This window comes from Girardinichthys multiradiatus, chromosome 19, assembly GCF_021462225.1.
Source record: "Girardinichthys multiradiatus isolate DD_20200921_A chromosome 19, DD_fGirMul_XY1, whole genome shotgun sequence".
Taxonomy (NCBI): domain Eukaryota; kingdom Metazoa; phylum Chordata; class Actinopteri; order Cyprinodontiformes; family Goodeidae; genus Girardinichthys; species Girardinichthys multiradiatus.
The window spans coordinates 24,044,626-24,064,306 of NC_061811.1; the positions used below are offsets into that span (position 1 = coordinate 24,044,626).

At 39.1% G+C, this 19,681-nt stretch overlaps 1 long non-coding RNA gene across 3 annotated transcripts; it reads right to left on the reverse strand.

The window, feature by feature from the left end:
• Positions 1-3,477: 3,477 nt before the first annotated feature.
• LOC124855792 lies at positions 3,478-18,844 on the reverse strand. 3 transcript variants are annotated; one of them, XR_007035152.1, is made up of 5 exons: positions 18,389-18,844; positions 13,630-13,925; positions 13,083-13,224; positions 4,128-4,176; positions 3,478-4,054 (listed from the first exon to the last, which is right to left on the reverse strand). It is a non-coding gene; the product is annotated as an uncharacterized LOC124855792 (long non-coding RNA). The 3 variants fall into 3 exon arrangements; XR_007035153.1 differs by lacking the exons at positions 3,478-4,054; positions 4,128-4,176 and adding exons at positions 5,385-6,568; positions 12,934-12,992; XR_007035154.1 differs by lacking the exons at positions 3,478-4,054; positions 4,128-4,176 and adding an exon at positions 5,385-6,568.
• Between the last annotated feature and the right edge of the window lie 837 nt (positions 18,845-19,681).

A 19,681-nucleotide genomic window follows, 5' to 3' on the forward strand; every position in this document is an offset into this window, starting at 1 on the left:
TAATCTAAAATCAGGTCAGAGATCTGATTGGTGCTTTTCTGTTTTTCAATTTAGACTCTGTAGTCTACAAGAGGGCCCGAGTTTAATTGGTTGTGCTTACAGGCCATCAGTGGGAATAAATTAAATCAATTCCTCAAACAGGACTGGGCCAGAATTCCTCCACAGTGACTCATTACCATTTTTCAAACTCTTGACAGCTTTTGTTGCCACCAAGGGTCTCACAACAAGTAATTAGGTTCAGGGGGAAATTATTGTTTCACATATGTCAGGTGGGTTTGAATAGCCTTTTTCCACAATAATTGAAATCATCAGGCTATCTCTGCTTAATATTGAAATTTGTTTGACAAAAAAACAAAAACTGAATAAATATGTCATATGGCAGATGTTCCTTCATGGCACTGTAACTGTACAATAACCTAAAAAAATGAACAGGTTACATTAATTTAGCACTTTTAACCTCACATTTGACCTCTAAAGGGATAAAAAATCTGTTTAACTAAATCTTTACATGTCTGTCAGAAGCACATTTACACTGTTTAAACCGGTTGTGTGCAATTCTCTCAGTTTATTTCCAAAGAATAAAATCTGAAATCTAAGAGAAACCGAAGTTAACAAACAGCAAATTTGGAGCTAAATCTTTTCCTTTATACTCAAGTAGTTTCAAATGAGTTTTAAAAATCCTCTGACATCATCAGATCAGTGCGATTTATTTTAACAACTTTCAAACGTTAGAGTCTTTTCGCAAGTTCTCATAACCTTTTTCTGTGCTCTCTGTCTCTCTGTCAGAGGCAAAAAAAAAAACAGTTTATCATTATCACCCCCTCTCACCTGAGACCTCACCTCTTGTATCCCCTCTCGCTCTACTTCCTGACACCCCCTCGCTCTGCCAGTGCGGCCCTTTCACCCCATCTATCCCCTGCCACTGCCCGTCTCTTCACACTACACCTCCCACCCCTCCCTCACCCTCCTCACTTCGCTACCTCCTACTGAGCGCATTTCCTTACTCCTTCCCAGGCAAACAAAGGGGGGAAAAAAGCTTTTACTCATTAGTGGATGACCCTTGGCCCCAGGCCACATTTTAAGAGGCTCTACTTGACTCCTGACATGGCCGTCAGCAATCAAAACATGTGCGTTCAGCGCATATAGACCTGGAAGAAGGCAGGATGTATTGATGCTTGCCTCGCTGTGAGTGTGTGTGACAGCAGTCTGACAGCAAACAGACAGGTTCACTAACCGCTTCACAAGCTCCCCCCATCGTCGCCACCTCGACATTGGCACTAGGTACCCACAGTGGACATGGACCAGACTCTCCATCTTACAGCTTACAGCAGGAGCTCCGAAAACTTTATCACCAAACTGTATGTTTACTCTTTGTGAAAGGTGAAAGGTTTTGGGGTAGTGCGTCAGAGCTGATGTGTAATGGCGTTGAAGCTTTTCTAATTGCTAGCAGAAGAGGGATGCGGTGAGCTTGTTTAAGATCTGGTGTGTTTGTTTTTCTAATTTCGCTGAGAGAATGCAAACACGCACACGCTGTTTATCTCACTGCTCCAACCATTTTAACATGTGTATTTTGCTAGATCTGAAAAGAGTCAAATATTGATGGTTTTATTCAGCAGCATAGACATTTTGGTTTAAAAAAAAAAGTTGAGCCAAGTAAGAATGAAAAAAAGTCTGGAAACGTGATTTATCCTGAGGCAGGGCCCTGCCCAGGTCAGCCATTTAATGAGGAAGCTGACAGCATATTCCCTAAGGCGAGGCACAGCTACTGTAGTAATAGCCCCTCACTGATGACAGATTCATGCACTCACCTTGTTTGATGTGGTTCTCTCCTTCTGCTTTACGCTCTGCCTATTTGTTTTGGAGGGGTTTTCTTTTTACCAAAACCAAGCTTTCCAAAGAACATTTACTGAGCAATTAAGGAGCTCTACCTGGCTCTACTGAGTCATAATATGACTGAAATACCTTTATGTGTCTCTAACAACTGTTTAGTCATGCATTTTTCTAATATTACAACTCTCAAACATGAAATTCCTCAGTAATGTCTGAACAACATGGATGAGTCAGTTTTATATTGCAACAGTGTTTGTGAACTCCAAGACAGTTTAAATCTGTTCTAATTGAACACAACATAAGGTATAAATATGTGCATCTGGGTATGTTTTGTCATGCTTCTGTTGAAGTATTGCCTATTATTTCCAACATAGATCATTTAAAATAAAAAGATGACTTTTGTAAAGTAAAAAGATCTCACGGAAGAGTGACAGCCCCAGACCACACTCCCACCACCATGTAGGTTTGAAGTCTGCATAGTCTCTTTATTATTGTTCAGTCATGAACACTTAGTAACCCTTTCTAGATTGATAGACATCCCTGATTTTGTTTCTCATCTGTTCTTGGATTTATTAAAATAGCTATTTTGCATTCTGAGATTTTTTAGCCTACTTCGTGTTGTCTGACAGGTGCCATTCAAGTGATTTCTTGATTTCTTGAGGTCTGATGGTGATGAGTTTTGGGTGTGGCTTGTGAAATGGGACTGGAAAATGTGGGTAATCACAGTTAATGCATGACGCATGAACCACGGGCAGTTCTTTTTCCCATAGGGTCACGCTGGGTTTTATTGCTTTCTTCTTATAATGAATAAAATCATTATTGCAAAACTGCATTTTGTAAGTACTCAGGTTATCTTTATTTATTTTTAAATTTTGTTTGAAAATCTCTGGGGCAATTATTTGTTTACATCACAAATATCTATGCTTGATTGCTTTTGCATTACAAGGAATTACTACATCACCACACCTTGCTACTTAATTACTGAGTAGACCAGTAATTAAAAATACTACCAGTGTTATATCTTAAATCGCATGTCATAATTGTTTTATTTAATTTTTCAATTTTTAATTTCCATAGTAATTTTTTTAAACTTTCTGTGAAGCCTTCTGCAAAGATAATAACATATGCCTAAAATAGTGAATTCAGGCTGTTTTTGTGTAGCTATGTGAATACTTTTTTCAACTATTGACAGTTTTAAGAAGTGTGTTGAACATTCTATTTCAACAGAAGTTAAGTTCAAGAGAAAGTTGCAGAAAGGTAAAATGTAAACAAATGATTTTACAAATGAGTTTACTTGAATTGTTTCCAGTATGTTTAGCCTGCAAAAGGAGCTATTTAACTCAGAAAAATGAACATAACATTTTACATAATAATGCTTAGAAAAGCTATGTCAAGTATATATGTTAAAATGTTTCAACCAGTCTTGCATGAATGGGGCCTCACGGCCAGCAGGGGGCCTTAAGCAATCACAAAAATCACTTTAAAGCGAAGCTTGACCACCTGTTGTTTTATGGTTTGAGATTCCTATTTTGAAGTAAGAAGTGATATACAGTCATATTCAATAAATTAGAATATTACTATACCTTTTTTCAGTAACTTAATTCACTAAGTACAACCCATTATATAGATTGATTAATAACAGACTGCTGTTTTCAAGCCTTTATTTCTGTTAATTATGATGATTTCCCACTTACAGCTATGCAAACATGACATTCAGGATTGTAATATTACATCAGACCAACAACAACAACAAAAAAACACGATTTTGAAACAGAAATGTGAGTTTAATGAAACATTTCTTTAATACCTGATTAAAGGTTGTTGTTTCTAAGTGTACTTTTAATCTCTGATTCACAGAGATCAGAATACATCATCGCCCTGTCTAAAACATTTATATTTTAATATAGATTTAATCTAAGGATAAGGAAGAAATATTGCCGGTCAGGAAGCTGGAAGTTCGGAGTTGGAGGTCAGGATTGTAGTCTGACCCTTAAAGCACCAAAGCTAGATGGATCAGGAGGAGGATGTTGGTAGAAATCCCATCTGGATAGCTTTCTGTAGCAGTCCAACACCCAATCCCTGTGTTTGGACAGGGTCTATTTCCAGCTGCTGCGTCAGTGTTTAACGTGAATGCTTACAACACCCATGCGCTGAGCTGCAGAGGTGACATGTGGCCTCCAGACTCCTTCAGCCTCCAACCTCTGCTGCCCCTGCTGTTCTCCTCCTGAAAACAATGCACTGCATGAGCTGACATGTTTGGCTGTCTCTCCTGCGAACATGGAAAATGGCACTCCCACCTTCGTTAAGCCCAGAAGACATCACATCTGCCTCACTGGTAACTCAGAGCTGGTGAGACAAAAAAAAAAACCTTAAGTTGTTTTTCTGTGACCTTTGAAAGGTATTTAACAACCCTACATCTACCTTCTATTTAAAAGTCTGTCAGGGCAGGAAAAGGTTTTTTCTGTTTGAAGTGGGAGACAACTAATCCTGTTTGAATAGGCCACCCTCTAGTGTTTAAACTGATTCTAACTAGTTGCACATTACCCATTGCTCATTTAGCACCACAAAGCAACTAGCACAACACATCTTTCCAGCCTGCTATTGCCTGAATCAAACTACAAACTGTTGGCTCTAATTTTAAACCAGGAATAGTTTTATGATGTTGCAGATATGTTTCATTGCAAGTATGTGTCTTTCCTATGATCAACTATTTTTTAAAACAGCTGCACATAATGTGCAGATGTTTCCCAAGCTTTTTAATGCATTAGTTTTGTTTACATACAGTGACCTTTAAAATGGACCTGTTTCTCTATTCATTCATCAAATTAAAACCACAAACTTCAAGGTTTATTCAAATGTTATGTGACATAACACAAAGTACATTGCTTTAAAAGGAAAAGAAAATGACGCATGGTTTTTCAAATAAACAAAGTGTGGATGAATATGTTTTGCTACAATTACAACTGGAGGTATTTTGTCGTATGCTTTTACTACCACTGCACCTCTAAAGAAAGAATTTTGTTATCCATTGTTCATGTAAAAATAGGTCAAGGTCAGTCAGACTGGATGGAGAGTGTTTGGGAAAAGCTTTTTTCAAACTCGTGCTGATGTAGCTCTGCCTATATGTTTAAGGGCGTTTTGCTAGTGGAAGGTGAACCTCTGTTTCAGTCTCAAGTCTTTTTAGAAGGTTTTCTAGGATTGCACTGCATGTAGCTCCATCTATCTTCCCATCAACTCTGACCAGCTTTCTTTCTGGTCTCTCCTGAACAAAGACATCCCCGCAGCGTAATACTGCCACCTCCATGTTTCAGTGTGTGGATGGTGTGTTCCATATGATGTGAAGTTTTAGCTTCCCTCCAAATGCAAATAAGCCCTAAAATGGCGGTTCTGGTGCTGTTATATGTATTTATGTGGTAATTTGAGTTGGTCTTTCACATGAAAGTTTTATAAAACACATTGAATTTGTGGTTGTAATGTGACAAAATGTGGATGCCAGGTTAAGTGACCTTGTGGTTGGACCAAAGTGCAGAAAAAAGCGAAGGAATAGCATGGCGAGCAGATAAATGGGTTTATTAATGAAAACAGGGAAACTTACAAAACGTCGACAGAAAACGTAAAATTACAGGCAGGTCTCAGGACATAGAGCAGTGAGTAGACAGGGTACAGAGAGCGAGGAGTATGGACCAATGAACCAAGGGAGGTAATCAGAGGGAATCAGGGACAGCTGGTGGAATAGAGAGGTAGAGGGTAACTGAGGGAGAGTGACTAATTAACATAAATGAGCAGGGAGTGTAGGGCGGTGACATCTAAGTGAACTGAAATAAGTAAACAATGAGACTGCAAAAGTTACATAAACAGGGAGAAACCAGATCTATGGAGAAATCCAAACTAAAACATAAAACATAGGATCTAGGAAAGTAATCTAATAAACCTGAAATGAAATAAAGCAAATGAAGAACATGGCAGTGCAGAGAAAGAAAACAGAACAAAAACTCTAAACCAAACATGGGCAGATAATGAAAGTGGACGGGTTAAGGTTTTTGAATAATTTTACAAGGCACTGTAAATGTGATTTAAGACTTGATTTGTGTTTAACTTATGTGTCTGTCTAATTTCCAAGCAGTAAAAAGATACACAATATAAGTGGCTCTAAAAACGTTCCACAACCCTGCTGAAATTCCAGGTTTTTAGGACATAAAGTTTTAGACCACGATAAATCATTTACAAACATTTCCAGCTTTAATATTTATCCTGTATAAAATCAAACCTGATAGAAAATCAAAACAGTTCACACCATTGATAAGAAAACATGCACAAAAAAAACAGTCAAGAACCCAAGAGGCCATCAGCAGCATTGAGGCAGGTGCCAGATGCTCCATGTAGTACTGGTTATGTTCTTTGTGTGACAAACATATTTATTCTCAATTTGGTTAAACTAAGAAGCAGGGTTGAAAAAGAGAAGCATTTTCTTCCAAAGAAAACTTCCATGCCTGGCTAAAACCTGCAAAGCCTAGTAGAAGAATGTGTTATTGTCTAAAGAAATCAAACTGGAAGTATTGGGCCACAATACTAAAAGGTATGTTTGGCATTTAAACAACACACCCCCAAAAAGAATCCCATACCCACAGTGAAACATGGTAGTGGCAGTATTATGCTCTTCGGCTACTTTTCTCAGTTACTGGGGGTTTCCTCAAGGTGGATAAAATTTACCCAAAATCTTCATGTGTCTGCAACAAAACTATAAGAAAAAGAGGAATTTAATTTTTCTACATCATAACAAGTGCAAACATACATCCAAATCAAGAAATGAGTAGCTTCGCCATAAGAAAATAAAAGTTTTGAAATCTGCTAGCCGGATTTCAGATTGAAATCTGACCAAACATTGCTGCGGTAAACTGAAGAGTGCTGTGAACAGAGGATGTTCTCACAATCTGATACATTTGGATAACTTATGCAAGGCAGAGTTGGAATATAATTGCCAAGTCAGGGTAGCCATGCTAAAATGACAAAAGAAAACAATGAAAGAAATACAAGATGAAAAAGATATATGCTAGAAAACTAATCATCAATACAAATGCTAATGTGTTTGCATAAATTCAACATGGAGACCAAACGCATAAAGAAGCAATTACTATCTATCTGTTTAAGCTTGGTGTCAAAAGAGATGTATGAATTATTTACAGTGCCTTGCGAACGTTTTCGGCCCCCTTGAACTTTTCAACCTCTTGCCACATTTCAGGCTTCAAACATAAAGACATAAAATTCTAATTTTTTGTGAAGAATCAACAACAAGTGGGACACAATCGTGAAGTGGAATGAAATTTATTGGATGTATCAAACTTGTTCAACAAATAAAAAACTGAAAAGTGGGGCATGCAATATTATTCGGCCCCCTTGCGTTAATACTTTGTAGCGCCACCTTTGTTGCAATTACAGCTGCAAGTGGCTTGGCGTATGTCTCTATCAGTTTTGCACATCGAGAGACTGAAATTCTTGCCCATTCTTCCTTGCAAAACAGCTCGAGCTCAGTGAGGTTGGATGGAGAGCGTTCATGAACAGCAGTCTTCAACTCTTTCCACAGATTCTTGATTGGATTCAGCTCTGGACTTTGACTTGGCCATTCCAACACCTGGATACGTTTATTTGTGAACCATTCCATTGTAGATTTGGCTTTATGTTTTGGATCATCGTCTTGTTGGAAGATAAATCTCCGTCCCAGTCTCAGGTCTCTTGCAGACTCCAACAGGTTTTCTTCCAGAATGGTCCTGTATTTGGCCCCATCCATCTTCCCATCAATTTTGACCATCTTCCCTGTCCCTGCTGACGAAAAGCAGGCCCAAACCATGATGCTGCCACCACCATGTTTGACAGTGGGGATGGTGTGTTCAGGGTGATGAGCTGTGTTGCTTTTATGGCAAACATATCGTTTTGCATTGTGGCCAAACAGTTAGATTTTGGTTTCATCTGACCAGAGCACTTTCTTCCACATGTTTGGTGTGTCTCCCAGGTGGCTTGTGGCAAACTTTAAACGAGACTTTTTTTGGATATCTTTGAGAAATGGCTTTCTTCTTGCCACTCTTCCATAAACGCCAGATTGGTGCAGTGTATGACTGATTGTTGTCCTGTGGACAGACTCTCCCACCTCAGCTGTAGATCTCTGCAGTTCATCCAGAGTGATAATGGGCCTCTTGGCTGCATCTCTGATCAGTCTTCTCCTTGTTCGAGATGAAAGTTTAGAGGGACGGCCAGGTCTTGGTAGATTTGCAGTGGTCTTATACTCCTTCTATTTCAATATGATTGCTTTCACAGTGCTCCTTGGGATGTTTAAAGCTTGGGAAATCTTTTTGTATCCAAATCCGACTTTAAACTTCTCCACAACAGTATCTCGGACCTGCCTGGTGTGTTCCTTGGTCTTCATGATGCTCTCTGTGCTTTGAACAGAACCATGAGACTATCACAGAGCAGGTGCATTTATACGGAGACTTGATTACACACAGGTGGATTCTATTTATCATCATCAGTCATTTGGGACAACATTCAATCATTCAGAGATCCTCACTGAACTTCTGGAGAGAGTTTGCTGCACTGAAAGTAAAGGGGTCGAATAATATTGCACGCCCCACTTTTCAGTTTTTTATTTGTTAAAAAAGTTTGACACATCCAATAAATTTCATTCCACTTCACGATTGTGTCCCACTTGTTGATTCTTCACAAAAAATAAAAATTTCATATCTTTATGTTTGAAGCCCGAGATGTGGCAAAAGGTTGAAAAGTTCAAGGGGGCCGAATACTTTCGCAAGGCACTGTAACTACATGGAGCTAGTACAAATATGTTGATGAATATGCTGATGCAAAAGGGGAAAGTTTAAATTATTTCACCTTGGTGTTTGGATTGGTCCATCTCCAGTGCTGGATCTTTAACAGCTGTATCAGACAATCCCAGTCTCAACTCTCAAACCAGCTGATGACAGCATTAATGTAGTCAGGTCTCTGAATGGATAACGTCAATTTGGTAAAAGTATCATCCAGTGTGGGATGTTTGAGGACTGAGTAAGTCTTTTCACCTGCTCTGCTCACCACAGTATTTGGAAGCAGAGGTATGGAGCTAAATTGGGGCCATAAAGTTTGTTCAAAAGAAAAACATTTGAACCTGAAAAATTATTTTGAACCTCCCCCAAAACATTTGAAAACTGGAAAAAAAAGTTTTGCAACTGAAAAAAAAAAACTGATGTGAAACTGGAAAAAATAAGTTCAAAACTACTTCAGATTCAAGTTTTTTTTTTTCGAACTTGCAGATTTTTTTAGGCTTCAAACTTTTGGCCCTGTTTTGGCGTGTGGCCCAGATCACGGGGATGTGGAATCATGACTGACAGCTCAACGCGGCTGAACAACATATCAGCTGTTGCATTCAGGGACCGTGGGAACTGGGATTATCTGTAATACATCATCAATATTCTATATATATGTGATTGGTTTTGAAAGATAACATGCTTCACCGATAGAAGCAGCTTACGTGAATACACGACGCGCATCTCAGAGGAGAAAATATGATCTTGACAGATTTGCACAGCATTTTAAGTCCGTGTTGGAGATTTCCCATGCTCTCAACATCAAGCAAAACAAACGCCAGACTAAGCGGTGGTATGAAACCAGATGCCAAACGAGCCGGTATTTTCCAAATATCCTTGCATAATTAAGCCTGGACTTGTTTTCACATGGACTGGACTCGGGTTTCGGTTTCTGGTGCATTTTTGATTAAAACGTGTTTGGTCTCCATTTAGTGAAGTGACTCACAGCCAGGCAAACTGGCATATGGGCCAACCGGGGAAATCGCCGGTGGACCGCTGGCTTAGGCATTTCTTATTTTGTGAATGTTTCGTTTTTAATAACCGCCATTCACAGACGCAGGGCACTGGGCTGGTGATTCACTTCAGCCAGTGAACCACCAGCCCACGAGTTGAACCACCGGCCCACCGCCCTGCACAGACACAGGGCGAGCGCGACATCAAGTACGCAAGAGGCGACAGTTTCTGGGGCGCTGATATTTTTCTGGACCAACTATGCCATATCAACCTGTTAAGGATAACCTTTATTTAAATGACTCATAGCTGTTTTTCCCACTTATACCATAATGATATAATGCATACGTTCTAATGTTTCTTTCTTGTTAGAATAGGACAAGAATGCTCATCGACACACATTACAAGGATAAATGGCCCAAGGTTTGTCATGAATGACCTGTGGCTGGGGCACTGGGTTTGATGGTGGAACAGGCTGTAACTGGTTTGATTAGAATGCAGCAGCAACCTACCAGATAGACACCACAGTGGTGACACACCAGTCTACTAATAAACACTGAGGGAGGGCACATCCATTGCATTGGAGTGCCAGATATAAAACTGCATGTGACCTTCTTTCGGTGCTCTTCCTCATCCTTTTACAAACTGTGACGGTCCGAGATGAGCCTCGGCACTGATCTCTGTAATCACTACTCTGCCTAATTTAGATTAAAGGAGCTGAAAGTTAGAAACTGTTTGAGAGTCGTTCCTTTAAGAGTCAGTGTTAGATAGAGTGTGATCGCTTCTGGAAACTAGAGACTGGAGAAACTCAGAGAGGTCTGACCGCCAACAGGTTGCGGTAGCTCGGACAAACCTCTCCTCTGCTCCAGTCAGGCAGATCAACTTTGCTGCTCGCTGGCGAACAGCTGATCTGTAACACATGAACATGCGCTGCAGGGCGGCCAGCTAAGCTGACAATGAAGAGCGGAGATCAGAAAAAAAAAGCCCGGGCTACTAAAACAAACAGTGGCACTTATTACCGGGGATTTCCCCGGTTGGCCCATATGCCAGTTTGCCTGGCTGTGTCACTTCACTAAATGGAGACCAAACACGTTTTAATCAAAAATGCACCAGAAACCGAAACCCGAGTCCAGTCCATGTGAAAACAAGTCCAGGCTTAATTATGCAAGGATATTTGGAAAATACCGGCTCGTTTGGCATCTGGTTTCATTCCTGCTGCTTAGTCTGGCGGTTCTTTTGCTTGATGTTGAGAGCATGGGAAATCTCCAACACGGACTTAAAATGCTGTGCAAATCTGTCAAGATCATATTTTCTCCTCTGAGATGCGCGTCGTGTATTCATGTAAGCTGCTTCTATCGGTGAAGCATGTTATCTTTCAAAACCAATCACATATATATAGAATATTGATGATGTATTACAGATAATTCCAGTTCCCACGGTCCCTGAATGCAACAGCTGGGAATATGTTGTTCAGCCGCTGTGTTGAGCTGTCAGTCATGATTCCTCACCCCGTGATCTGAGGCCCCGCCTCCCCACCCCAAAACAGGGCCAAACGTTTGAAGCCGAAAAAAAAAAATCTGCAAGTTCAAAAAAAAAAACTTCAATCTTTTTTTTCAGTTGCAAAACTTTTTTTTCCAGTTTTCAAATTTTTGGGGGGATGTTCAAAATAATTTTTCAGGTTCAAATGTTTTTCTTTTGAACAAACTTTTATTTTTTAGGTTCAAACTGTTTTCTTCTGGACAAACTTTTATTTTTCAGGTTTACATTTTTTTTGTTTGAACAAACTTTTATTTTTCAGGTTCAAATTTTTTTCGTTTGAACAAACTTTATGGCCCCAATTTAGCTCCATACAGAGGACTTCATTTGTCTCCCCAAACAAAGAAAACATTGGAGAGAGTTATTGTTGGGAATGGATCATACTCATGCAATCTTGAGTTTTGCTGTGCATATTTTTTGCAAATAAGTCACACAACCTTAATAAGTTATCAGCATGTGGTTCCACATAGTTTGTCTCAGCAAACTTTTGCTATTTTAGCTCACACTTTTCTTCACATTCTTTATGGTTGTAGAATATAATAATCCCCCAATATTCATGTCCAAGAAGAGGAGTTTGAGTAAGGCAGAAAGGAAAAGTAAGGAAGATGGTGTTTGGTCAGAGGAAGGAGTAATGGAGCTTGACTATAAACCTAGTGCTTGTACATACATTGACATCTGCAATTAGAGAGATGTACACAGTCCCCCTGGTCTGTTTAAGATCTGGAATAGTTTCCTAACAGTTTCAAGATGCCCTGTTTTGGCCTCAGTTTTAAATCTAAATCAGCTTTGACCTTTGTGAATAATAGTGCAGGTGAAGTTCCTTCTGTTCTCTTTGGCTGGAATCTGAGTCCACACTGCACGTGACGGGGGACACAGAACACCATTTTTTGCCTTGCTGGAATCTGATAAATGGCGAAGGAAATTCATACTTTAACTTGTATCCTGAGTGGTGGATTTTGTGAGGTGTTCAAAAGTACATTTAGTTTTTTTATCTGGTTCTGACAGATGCAGAGGAAGCTAAAACCTTTGGAGCTAAAGGTTTGATTCATAATCTAGAACCTCTCAAATGCAAAGGTTTGGAAAGCTCTTGCTCTTTTCACTTTTTTATCCAAGTTTGTGGCTGAATATTTCATAAAACACAACTTCTTTCATTTTTTTCACACCTCCTTAGGCTTTAATGGAACTCCATACTAAAAGAGTTGTAGACTGAGGCATGAGAGAGAGGTATCTCATGGGTTGAAGACAGCTGCCAACATCTGTGACTGTGGTTAGATTTTAATTGTGAGGCCCAGCAAGTGAGCAAGCAGCATGGTGTAGAATGGTGGGGGCTGCATATTTTAGTCAAGTGTTCACAGAGCGGTTTTCTGGATGGGCCATGTGGACTCAATGATGTGCTTCTGCTCCTATGAAATATTAAATTTGCTTGGATCCTATGTGTGTGGACAGACCACCTGCAAACAAGCGTGGCGTGCAGCGTTCCCAGCGATCACATATCCCCCGGCAACGTGCATGCACAAACATTCAGTTGTGTTCAAGAGGAAGAAACAAACTGGCCCAAATCCCCCCATTGCTGGATGGTGTTGTAGTGCCTGCACATGCTTACACTAATGGATGTAAACACATGCAACCAAAAACAATGTGAACATGGAATTAATCAGACTGAGGAATGGAGGAAAAAATGTGTTTTTCCAACTGCAATAAATGGAAGTGCTCCAAAATTTGAAGAATGATAAATATTTTAAGAGCCAGTTTAGTTTATTTATGATACCTTTCCAACGTAGGGTTTCTGTTCAAACACATGCGAAAAGGCAGCAAAGGCAATGAACCCTAATGAGGAAAAAGTGAAGGAAACAAACATTGCTGTGGCTGCATCACTACTTGATGTGATCGCAGTCCAAAAAAGAAACCAAAGCCTACTTTGATGGGTGCTTGTTGGGCGCTGTCCTTTTCAGTGCTTTGTTCATTTGCACATCGAGCAGTTGGCCCTTGATTTCCCCTCTGCTCGGCTGAGATGTCCCAACCAGTCCAGATGTACAGCTGTTTGTCTGCAGAGCTAAAACTAAAAACAGAAAAGAATAGGAAAACAGTTTGTGCATGCCTTTTTGAAATGAATAAACGGAGTCACAATTTTAACATTAGCTGTATTTAAAAGATTACATTTCTGAGCTTTTAGCATTTGAACTAACTAACACAGGTATGCAAATGTAATAAGGAGTGTTTGCAGAATTAGTTGGAGATTATAGGAATTTCTCAATCTGTGCTTCCACTTAAAATATATTGGGAAGAGAGATAAGAGTGGTACATTAGGATTCAAACTATGGCCTGTAGTGATGAGGAACTAGAACCTTTGTTAATTCCCAGCACGTGCTTCATATGTATTTCATAGTTTAAAGACAGTGTAACATTTTATTTTTCTGCAACACGATTCACTACAGTCACCGTTATCCAAAAGCGTCTGGGTTACCTGCCACTTAAACTGTTACCTTAATAGGTTAACAGTGATGATTAGAATGGGCTGCATGGTGGCACAGTTGGTGGCACTGTTGCTGGGGTTTGAATTCTTCTCCAGGGGTTTTTCTACGTGAAATCAGCATGTTCTCCCTGTGCATGCGTCTGTTATTTTTTGGGTACTCTGGCTTCCTCCAACAGTCCAAAAGCAAGAATGTGAGGTTAGATGGTTACTTAACAAAATCTCTGTAAGCGTGTTCTTGTGTAGTTGTTGTCCTGGCTGCTGGTGATTGGCATTAGCCCCCTGCGACCCTGTAAGAATAAGCAGGTGTAGATAATAGTTGGATGGATGATATTTGGGAGCCGCATGTCACTGAATAAACCACTAAGTTATAGTAGTACAGTTTAGTAGTAGAGAACAAAACATTTCTCTGAAATAAGTACAAAATCATGTTGAAGTAATGGCTGATGCAAATTTCAAGTGTAAAATCAGTTTTGAAGACATCCTAAACATTAAAAAGATCTGCTTGCTGTATTCAGCCAAGTATAATGAATGCAGGTGCCCAGGTCTGCATTTCAGTAAAAAAGACAAAAGTGTTTGATTCAGGAATGACTTTCTTATTCTGAAATGCTGTTTTAGTTCTACTCCAGATGTAACAGGGCAGACACCTTCGAAATTGTCCATGTTGTCTCATCAGACCATAGAATACTTTCCGAAAAGTCTCAAGATGGTTTTTTTGGCAAATGTGAGATGGGCCTTTGTGTTCTTTCTGGTTAGCTGCAGTTTCAACCTTGGAACTCCTCCATCGATCCTATTTTTGTTTTGTCTTATTGTTGAATCATAAACATTGACCTTATCTGAGACAAGTGAAGCCTGCAGTGCTTTAGATGTTGTACTGAGTTATTTTCTAACCTCCTGAGGAAGTTATTGATGTTCTCTTGGAGTAATTTTGGTTTACCAGCCATGGCAGTTCATATCTGTTACATATTTTCTCAATTTCTTGACAATTTTACTGTGGTTCACTGGAGTCCCCTTTTAATCCCTTAAAATGGCTCTATAACCTTTTCCAGACTGATAGAAGTTAAACACTTATTTCTCATCTGCTCTTGAATTTCTTTAGATCAGGTTTTGATGTGTTGCGCTCTGTGATCTCAAAAGCCTACTTCATGTAGTTAGACAGGTTCTGGTTCTCATTTCTTAAATCTACAGTTATCTCAGTAAACAGGGCCAGGGTGTGACTTGTGAAATTTAACCCACAGTTAATTATGATTTAATTAACTGTGGGATGCTGCTGAGACCTAAACAGTCTGGTGTTGGATATCATATGATAAATTTGTTGGTTCCCCTCGTTGAAATGTCCTTGTTGCACATTAGCCTGTCAGGCTTATATAGTATGGTGAAAATATTTAAGGGGTATGCTGTTAAATATTGTATGATAATAAAAGAAAACCTTTTACATTTAGAGGACTCAAATGAGTAGGTAAAATGTTGGTATGTTTTTGGGTAATAATTATATCTTACCAAGCTAAAATTGTGACTCACTTTGATCACCATTAATCACAGTTAAATTAGCAAGTATTGTTTATGGGGTCAAGAATGACTTTTGGCCTAATTATAACATTCTCTGCAAACTTTGGCCATTAAAATTTATTTTTCAAAAAACTGGTTATTTCGGCATTGTTGTTGCTATTTGTATGGTGCTCAGTATGGATATATTTTTTAACAAGTTGTAGAACTATGCACAGCCTGACATTAGGCACTTTATGAAGTGTTTTATATTAAATGCATTGTGGCTGTGTGTCAAAAGGGAGACCCGTAAATTAAAATGTTCAATGAACTTTAATTCATTGACTAATTAGGTTGATTATTAACCTAATAGTTTTTTATCTATACCTAATACTTCCATTTGTTACTCCTATATTAGGTTTTACTCTGTTTTGTTTTTTATATTTTTTGCTATCTTGCTTTTGTTGTGTGAGGTTCCTGCTATATAGTTCAGTACAAAAGTAAGATCTTGTTATACTAAACTCTATTTTCTTTTTTAAAAACAAGCACCAGTTTTAGACAAAAGTCCTTCATTTCCTGTCATGCAGTGTAGATGATATTCCCTCAGCCCTATTTCATCGACTCCTGGCAACTTCTTAGACGCTAGTGCCATCTTGTGGTCGGTTTCGTCAGCAAAACATTAAACATTGCAACATATGTTTTTTTCCTATGTGAACTGACAGACATGTTATATCAGTCAAGCAGCAAAATATTTTCTATTAATCTCTGGAGAATGATGGCATTAAATGGTCAATCAGGGTAGAGGATTCCAGCCTACTTAATTTGATCATTATGATCCTTATTTTATGTCTTTAGTGGTCAAATGTCTGTCTTTCTGTTTTACACCCCTGTAAAGCATGTGGTGTTACACTTAATCATATTAAAAGTGCTCTATTAAGTTTGATTTATTCAGGTGCGTTTCTTGCCTACATGGGGGAGTTCTTTAGGGTGGTGGACAATTCATCCTCTATAAAGCGGTTGGAGAGAGAGGCAAACGGGCGCAGATAGAGAGATGTAGGCTTACTGTCATGAGTGGTTTAACAATTTGTATGAAACCATTTAATATTATAAGGGTCAGTCTGTCAGGCTGGTAGTCATTCTGGCAGGACAGCCTTTTTTTAAACTTACTTGTTTTACTATATAAGATTTGAAGCATATGGAGACAATCACTTCACCAAGGGAAATAAAGATATAACACCTGGCAGCTGACCAGCACAAGCTTTAAGGTCCAAGAATACTTTTATCACCTGTCGCTTTTTGTGGGTTGATCCTATTGAAAAGTCCCCAGAGTGTATACTGAGTTGATGCTTCACTTTGAAGAGGTTAAAAAGTTGTTGAAACTCTTCTGGAAGAAAAAGATTGCTTCCCTCGGCCTTATTGTTGCATTGTCTGTTAGTTCTTGGATTTCCTGCTACATTTGTGTGTTGTTTCTTGTGTTGCCCCATATTTTCTGTACTATATAAATGCATTTTTCATAAGGCTGTTTGAAATTGTAGACCTTGCCGTTTTGAAAATGGCCTTATCCTTCACCCTGTAGGCTGCTGAACAGGCATTTAATAACAAATCCATCTTGAATAAATTAGAATATCCTTTATTGTCATTGTTACAAGTACAACAAAACTGAGAAATGAGCTTTCTGGTCAGTGCATATAGCAATAAATAATTGATGTTATATAACAAAAAAATATAAACAGTTATAAAGAAAAAAATAAAAACATATGTACATACATTGGTACTGATTGCACATTCCCATTATTGCATCTCCTTTACATTCTGGCTGTGTTAAGTTCAGATATAGCTGTGGAGTAGAAACCATTGTTGAATCTGCTTGTCCTTGCTTTAATTGATCTATAGCTTCTGCCTGACGGTAATAGTGCAAACAGAGTGACCCGGGTGAGACGTGTATTTTATGATGTAGGTTTTTTGGAGACAGCGGGAACTGTAAAGTTCTGAGCCTTCATCTGAGCCACAGTACAGCTGGTGTACCACACAAAACACTGTAGATCATTATGATCTCAATAGAGATCCAATTGAAGGACACCAGCAGTCTCTGCTAAGCTTGTTTCAGCAGCTAATAGGTGTTCACACTCCAGGTCAGGTCCCCCTTGATCTGGACAACGAGGACGCAGAAGTCAGCCACCCTCTCCCCACAGTCCCTGCTGATGATCAGTTGTTAAATGTCTCTTCACATTGTCCTATAGTCCACTATTATCTCCCTGGTCTTGGAGGTGTTGAGTAGAAAGTTGTTCTCTGTGCACCAGGCTGTCAGCCGCTCCACCTCGTCCCTATAGATGCACTCATCCCCCCAGGGAGGAGCTCCACCACTGTGGTGTCATCTGCAAACTTGACAATGGTGTTGCTGTGGTAAGCAGGGATGTAGTTGTAGGTAGAGAGGGTGTAGAGCAGGAGGTTCAACATACAACACTGTGGAGAGCCGGTGCTGAGGCTGAGAGCCAAAGATATGTTGACCCAGTCTGACCCTCTAGCTGTGAACCGACATGAAGCTGTGGATCCTCATGCAGGTACACTGTGGCAGTTGAATGTCCCTCAGTTTGCCAACCAGTCTGTGGGTGACGGTGTTGAATGCTGAGCCACAGTCCACAAAAAGCAGCCGACTGCAGCTCCCCCACTGTTCAAGATGGGACAGTGCAGCATGGAGGGCTGTGGCTACAGCATCCTCAATGGCTCAATTAGCCCTATAGGCAAACTGGTGGGGGTCGAAACCTTTGGGGGAGGAGTGATGTCATGTGAGCCCTTATCAGACATTCAAAGCATTTCATGACCACTGGTGTCAGTGCAACTAGGGCTCTGGCAAGAGCTGTCCAAAATGTCAATATTACTTCCAGTTAGAAGAAAGATGTTGGTCAAGTTAAAAGATCACGTTGAATTTAAATCTGCCAGGAGTATAAATAGTTTTGATGATCTGTTTATATTACTTAACTTTATCTTGTGTTTGTCATAAAATGCCTGCCTCTATAAAGATGTGCATTAATTGGTCAATCAGTTTTATTTATTAAACCAATCTTCATTCACAAGAGGAACATGACATGTTTTACCAAAGATTGAAACAGGATAGTAGAAAATGAAACAAAAACAAAATATTAAAAGAAATGAAAAAAAATTGAGAATTTGATGTAAAATACATATAAAGTTGACTTTAAAGTACAGATTAAGATTAAGTCACATTTATTCACAAGTCATGAACAAGCAAAAACATAGCAGAACTCACTGCAGGTGTAAGGCATGAGTACAATCAAAACTTACTGAGTTGTACTGCAGGAACGTAGCAAACACTGAGCATAATCAGGTAACGTGATCGGGAGGAACCAGCAAAGAACAATGACACAAAACCAACTAATATACTAAGGGAGAACAATGGCAGGTAATCAAAGGAATTAAGAACATGTGAGACAAGGAGGCAGGGAGGCAGAGGGAACAGGTGAAAACAATACATAGTTTAAAATATGACGAAGGACTAATAAAAGATACCAAAACGAAGATATAACCAAATGAAGCATGAGAGTAAAGAATAATCAAGAACCGAGGAACTAGAGGGAACATGAGAAACATTACCTGAGAAGAAACAAGGAACCCATAAAGCAAACCAGATTACAGAGTAACCGAACCTAACACCACACAGACTGAACTGACAGGAAGGGAAGCAGAGAACATGAAGACTAGGATGTAAACAAATAAAATGTAAACAATAAGTAAACACAACCTAACCAGAGGGGCTGGAGAAATAAGATAAACAGAGCACAATAATAATAATCATAATAGCAGAAATGACAACAAAGAGAAAACCATACTAAGTCATAACTAAGAAAGATAACACTAACTAAAGGAGCTATGAACGAGGAGGGAGAGAAACACAACCTAACACTCAAAATAACTGAGGAGAAAACAACACAGAGTCCAAAAGCTGACACAACCTGACATCACTTCCTTACCTACTTAGTGCAAATATTCAAATTTCTGATATAAAACATAATTTGTGTCAACTAGTTTGCAACAACACTCCACTAGTGTGAACAAAGTGTTAACTATTTACCTACATTTACACCAGATAACTACCTAAGATGATTTCTGCCTTTCTAGAAAACTAGTGCATCTAAAACATATCAAATTAATTGGTGGGCTAAAAATAGTGTTATGAATAAACTACTGGGCGTGTTCTACCTTACTAGTGCACATTTTCAGTTTTACCTGCGAACTAGTTGACTTTGCTGCTGCCCTAGTGAATAAGTATTACCACAAAAGCTTAACTATAGTGCTTTTTAGACTAGTGTGATTGTGGGACTTTGCTAGTCAACTAGTTAAATTTTAGGTTGCAAAGGTTACCTAAAGTAAACAAAATCTGAGTTAACTGGTTAACATGCTGGGGTTTTTAGGGCTAACTAGTTAACTAGTGTGACTTAGTCATTTACTAACTCACAGTATTTGTCATGTAGTGTGATAAAAACCAGACAAGCTGTGACTTTTCAGCTACTACTGCGGATTTCAATGGTATACAATATTTCCA